Raw genomic sequence first — 6,736 nt, 5'->3', positions numbered from 1 at the left:
GGTGGGGGGTGGGGGTGGGGTCCCTGGAACCCAGGGGTTTTCTTTCCCTAAGGAAAGCTAGACAGCCAGCAGCCGACCTGGAGACTCCTGCCCTCCGGATACCACACTGGCTTCCCCGGGTCTAGCCGCAGAGCACTGGAGACCAGGAAAGGCTGAGATTTCTCAACTCAGCCCGGTTTAGGGACAACGTTAACCTGCGTTCTGATTCCTCCCTTCCGGCAGCCCTCTCCTTCCTTTACCCCATCGCATTTCAATACGCCCGACTTGTGTTAGAAGAAGCCCTTCCTTCCATGCCTAGTACTTTTACTGATATGCACGTTGTAATTTCCCACACCAGTCAAGCGAAAGCTCCCGCGCTAAATGCCCACACTGGTTGTAGGTCAGGATCTAGGCAGAATAGTTACCTGGCAGATCCGATGCACCAGGCACTGATGACACCAATCCCGGACCTTCCTGGGGGTGCAGAGACACTTCGGGACGCGCGGTGCTCTGCTCAGTTCCGGCCAGCTGGCAGTCGGAGTGGAGAGGGACTGGCCCCCTCCCTTGGGCTGCAGGCGGGTCAGGCTCTGATGAAACTCTGAGAAAGCCAGTCTTCACAGGTCACGCAGACAAGTACTTTTATTCATTCCTCCCTTGCTATCCATCACCGCCAACGTCCCCCTGAGCTTTCGACCAGGCTGCAACCTTTTCCCCTTGGGCGATGCCTGGACAGCGTCAGCTTCCCACTGGAGAGGGCAGTCCTGGGCCAGAGCCCTGTCCCAGGAGGCTGTTTATTTGTCATAGTTTGAAGTTCTTCTAAGCAAGAACAAAGCTTCAAGCACTTCTCTCTGCCAGGCAGGAGACCCAGTGTGTTTTCAGCTGAAAGTTGACGCTCTGGTAACTGCAGACAAGAGAAAACTTTTTTTTTTAAATTGTCGCGATAATGTATAGAGGGGTTACAGTTACATTCGTCAGGTAGTAGGTGCATTACTTCTTACACATTGATACCCCTGCTCATGTTTTTGTCAAGAGCAAACTTGTGTATTAAAACTAGACTTGTAATGCTGACCAAGACTTCTTAGTCCCTTCGAGATATTGTAAGGCCTAGTTGATTTAGGGGCTTGGATCTTTCTTTTGTTTTTGTTTTGCCCTTAACTTTCAAGTTCACAGAGGCCCCCCAGTGTGGAAAGAGAAAAGCTCCTTTCTTTTCAACTCCCTCCCCCATCCTCACTGCCCCAAGAGAGGACTAAACGTCACCCCCCCACATCCCCTTACTTTATCTAAGACCTCTTGTCCTCTTTCCAGAACTGTCATCTTCAGACCAGCTCAGAGGTTTTTATACTGGATAAATCCATGAAGGAACTAATAATATAGGAGACATAAAAATAGCCAGAATGTTACCATGCAAATTCAACCTGATGTACCAAATAGAGCAATGAACACTTTTGGGGGGGTGTGGATGTACTGTGGCTTTAACTCGGGGCCTAGGCACTTCTACTGTCCCTTAGCTTTGTTCACTCAAGGCTAACACTCCATTACTTGAGTCTCAGATCCACTTGCTGCTTTTGGTTGTGCAAATTGAAGGTAAGAGTCTCACAGACTTTCCTATCCAGGCTGGTTTTGAATCTTGATCCTAAGAGCTCTGCCTCCTGAGTAGCAAGTATGGCAGACATGAGCCAGCTTCTACCCATTTTTATGGAATAGATGGAAATAAATTGGGACTGGCAGTTTTGCCTGGAGATTGCATAGAACTCAAAAAATCCAGGTTGTATAGTGCTCTGGTGCTACTGGGCTATTTAGTCAGAAAAATCCAGGGTGTATCTGTGGAGTTAATTGCAGAAAACCACTCCACATTGCAGTTCTGGGCAGAGATGAAGGCTTTCCTTTGGAGCTTAGTTGTACAAGTGGGACACAAATCTTTAGACTTTTTTGGCTCCTTCCAAATACTTTTCAATTAAAAAGACAGTAGGAAATTCCATTTCTATTTTAAAAAAATGAACTTTAAGTGTGAAATGTAGCTAAGAGCAGGATTAGGGAGAAAATTTTAAGGAATGAGAAATATGGTCTGGGTGTGAGCAAGTGCTAATCCCAAATCTGGCTGCTTTGAAGGCAGCCCTTATCCTATGTGTTTGAGTGAAAACAAGATCAACATTCACTTTCTCCAGAGCCAAATAATGATGCACAGCATGTGTGAATAACGAACTAGGTGGTTATCTTTGGCAAATGAATATTTTGCACAGTTGACAGAGGGTGGTTTTGAACCTGCCCTATACAACAGCCTTCTTCCCTTCCATCCATGACTCTGTCTCCTGCTCCTTCAACATTATCTCCATTTATACAAGTACTCTACTAAGTTCTGGAAGATCTTTCCAGTCTCCACTGAGGTCTACCTCTTCCCTTGCTTCACAGCCCCTTTACATTGTGAACTATATAACTTAGCACCTGATCATGTAGAGATGTGTGTGGTCCACAGCCGATGTCATAGGAATTCATTGCTTTTGAAGGGTAAACAATGAATTTCCTGTTTTATTTTTCTGTATAATCATAATGCCTGCCACATCTTGAACTCAAGAAATACTTTTTATAGATCATTACATTTTGCAATACTGAATAATATTTTAGTAACTTTGTTTAGCAATACATTGGTCTTAAGACCAAAGCCAGAATTAATTAGTTAGTTAATTAATTAATTAATTAATTTTGCCTGTCCTGGGCTTGAGCTCAGGACCTGAGCACTGTCCTTGGACTTTTTCAAGGCTAGAGCTCTACCACTAGAACCTTATCACCACTTCCAGATTTTTTCTGTGTATGTGGTACCGAGGGATTGAACCTGGGTCTTTGTGCATGCTAGGCAAGCACTCTACTAAAAGCCCAAACTCCCGGCCCCTAAAGCCAGAATATTTTAAGGTCATTTAGAATTTAAACTCCAATGTAACCGGTTATAGACTTCTTGTAATAGGATCCATCACCTACACTAGGTATTTTATTCACAGTTGTTTTTCTCCTGAGCAGCTTTCAAGCCTGATATTTGTTAGTTTTTTTCATCATTTTATAGGTAGTGAAAATGAATCTAAATTTTTTTTTCTTTTCATATGACTTAGTTGTAAAGATTTGGAGTTAGGATTTCACTCCATCTGGTTGTTATACTATACTTGGTTTATTAATTTATTCAGAGAAATTCTAAATAGATTTTTCTATTATGTGGTAAATCCCAGTACTTTATATATTAGTAACATTTAGTTGAAGCTAAAGCATAGTCATTTCACATTCAAATTAAAGAAGGCCATGTTAAATATGAGGATGAAATTTGATCCTCATGAGTGATCATCTTCAAGTCATAAGAAATTATGTCTTGTTTCTTCTATAAAATATTGGGAAAAGAAAGAATTGAAAGTATTTTTGCTCTAAACTGAGCACTGGTGTCTCATGCCTGTAATCCTAGCTACTCAAGAGACTTACAAATTGAGGTTTGAAGTCAATCTGGGCAGAAAAGTCTGTGAGATTCTTATTTCCAATTCACCACCCAAAAGCCAGAAGTGGAAATAAAGCTCAAGTGGTAGAGGAACAGCCTTGAGTAAAAAAAGCCAAGCGGGAGGCTCTGAGTTCAATATACCAATATACACACAATTATTCTTCTAATAAATCAGTATGACACATACCTTGTGAAAGCATCCTGATGGCCAGAACTATGCAAAAAACAGGTCTGTAGCCAAAGTCTCTTCTTCTTTTTCACTGTCTTTAGTCATGCTTCAGCCGTATTGCTATTCATATAGCTCTTTTGTTTTCCTTTCACTTTATAACATGAAATCTTTTCAGGTCATCTCTGTTGATTATTTTATTAGTAGTGAAGTATTGTACAAATTTCATTTGTATATTTGAGATAAATGTTGCATCAGAGTTTAAGAATCCTGGCCTGGCACTATGGCTCAAGTGATAGTGTGTTTTTTGTCATACATGAGGTCCTAGGCAAAATACCCGATACTTCTAAGTTGAAGGACCCATTCCTGAAAACTTTGGGGGTTATGGCAAACTTGTACTTATTAAGGATTATTTCTGAAAAAAAACATATGTTACTTATATGTAGAATCTTTTTTACAAAGTTACTTTTATAAAGATTTTTTTTTCTGAAGTATTCCAGGAAATCTGTCAAAATTCCAGCCTGGCTAAGCTCGCCTTCCCAAATGAGAAAGGTGGTGTCTGGCAATGTGTTGGTATCTTTTCATTCAAGTGCTCTAATGAGGAGGTTTTGAAGACATGGTTGAATTCTTCAGAATTCAGTCCTCAAAGGAGTGTTCAGGGGGACATTTCCCAGAACCTTTTCCCCTGGTGAGAGGAGAAAATGAAAAGTCCCTTTAGTAACAAAGGAGTGACCACTTTCATGTCATCTTCTTGATATGATTATAGCCATTAAAATCTACCTTGAACTCTGTAGATCACTGGTGCTGAGGGACCTGGTATGAAAAATGTAGGCAGAGCTGGTTCAGTTGCTTTCCCAAACATTCCCTGAGGACTAGATCAAGTGATCAAATTGTGCTTGAAGTGGGAGCACAAGAAAGATGTCAAGTGCCTGCACAGATCAATAACGAAGTGCACGAACATTTCCCTCTCTAGAATTTGTCTCTAAAAGTAAGTGATTGAAGTTCAGTGGGCATTATGGTTAAGGATTTAAAAAACTGAGATAAAACTGATATACAGCTAAGTGGGTAAGAAGAGTACACAGTTGGAAGGGTTTCTTTTTTATGTGTCTACTTCTGTAATCCACACATAGTGGGTTTTTGAAAATGCATTTATGATTGCAAAGTAACAAAGTGGGAATATTTTTAATTTGGATACTATTTATATTAAGTTTTATATAGACAGTTTTCTGTTTTCTTCATTTATTTTATCTACATTGTAAGCTTCTGTACTTTAAATAGAATTATATTTTAAAAAGAGACTGAGTTAAAATTTTATCAACTATTATTTCTGAGTACTAATTGCAGCCCATGCCTCTAGCATAATTAAAATTATGCTTAATAATTAAAATTAGGCTTCATCATACATAGAAAAAACGCATAATGATTTATTTTCTCATACAGGAAATATAACTTCCAGAAACTTCACACTTCTATATTCTCTCTGTAAGTGGCAGAGGTTAAGTACTTTCAGGCTTTTGTCCACATTAACATATAATGACTTTCTCTTCTACTACTTAGGTAATTTTTACATACCTTTTTTAAAATACATTTTTGTTGTAATTAATAGAAGCATAACATTATATTCACTAGATAGAAGGTGCATTACTTCACAAACATTGCTACCCTTTCTCATGTTTTTGTCTCCATTTCCCTCCTCCCTCCCCTCCTTTCATCTTGTTTTCCCCCCTTCCCTATCCTATTTCAAATAAACAAATAAACATATATACAATATCAGATAACAAGGTAAGATACTGTAACAATATGAAATAACAGAGCCATAGCAAAAGAGATAAGAAATAACAGTACATTAAGAACAACAATCACGGGGCTGGGAGTTTGGCCTAGTGGTTAAAGTGCTTGCCTAGCATGCATGAAGACCCGGGTTTGATTCCTCGGTACCACATACATAGAAAAAAGCTGGAAGTGGTGCTGAGGCTCAAGTGGTAGAGTGCTAAGCCTTAAGAAAGTCCAAGGACAGTGCTCAGGCCCTGAGCCCAAGCCCAGGACTGGCAAAAAAACAAAAACAAAAACAAAAACCCCCAACAATCACACATTATATGGCTCTTGTTTCTATAACCTGGAGGTCCTTTCATTTAGCCTCATCCTATATGGCCTTATGTATCTAGGTTTTGCCCTATTGTAAACCTCTGCTAGTAGAGTCCAGGGTTTATACTAATTATGATAAATGAGGGAAACCATTGAGCCATTCATTTAATATGATTTTTTCCAAGTCTTTCCATTTCTTTACAAATGGGACGATGTTGTTCTTTCTGACAGCACCATAGAATTCCCTTGTGTCTGAATACCACATCTTGTTGATCCACTCATCAACTGAAGGACATCTGGGTTGGTTCCATATCTTTGCTATGGTAAATAGTGCTGCAATGAGCATCGTTGTGCTAGTGGATTTAGTATGTCCTTGTTTCTGGACTTTTGGGTAAATCTCAAGTAGTAGAGTTGCTGGGTCAGAGCTCTATGTTTAGTCTTTTGAGGAACTGCCATACTGCTTTCCATAGTGGTTGAACAAGTTTGCTCTCCCACCAGCAGTGTAGTAGTGATCCCTCCTGGCCACATCCCCTCCAGCATCTGTTGTTATTAGTTTTCTTGATCCTGGCCATTCTAACTGGAGTGAGGTGGAATCTCAAAGTTGTTTTGCTTTGCATTTCTTTTATGACCAGAGATGTTGAGCATTTCTTCATGCATCTATAGGCTATTCTTATTTCTTCTTCAGAGAAGTCTCTCTAAGTCTTTGGCCTGCCTTTTAAAGGGATGGTTGTTTCTTTGAGGATTTGTTTTTGAGAGATTTAATTTCTTGAGTTGTAGGTATATTTTAGATATAAGACCCTTGTCTGTTGTATGGCTAGTGATGCTCTGCATTTTAATGCAGTTCCATTTGTCCATTTGGTTGTGGGGCTTGAACTCTGGGATCAGGTGTTGTCCCTGAGCTCTTTTGCACAAGGCTAGCACTCTACCACTTTGAGCCACAACACTACTTCCTGTTTTCTTTTGGTTAATTAGAGATGAATATCAAGGACTCTTCTGCCCCAGATTGGCTTGGAGCCATGTTTCTTAGATCTCTC

Source organism: Megascapheus bottae, chromosome 11 (genome assembly GCF_031878675.1).
Source record: "Megascapheus bottae isolate mThoBot1 chromosome 11, mThoBot2.hap1, whole genome shotgun sequence".
Lineage (NCBI taxonomy): Eukaryota > Metazoa > Chordata > Mammalia > Rodentia > Geomyidae > Megascapheus > Megascapheus bottae.
Note: the sequence above shows the minus strand (reverse complement) of the source record.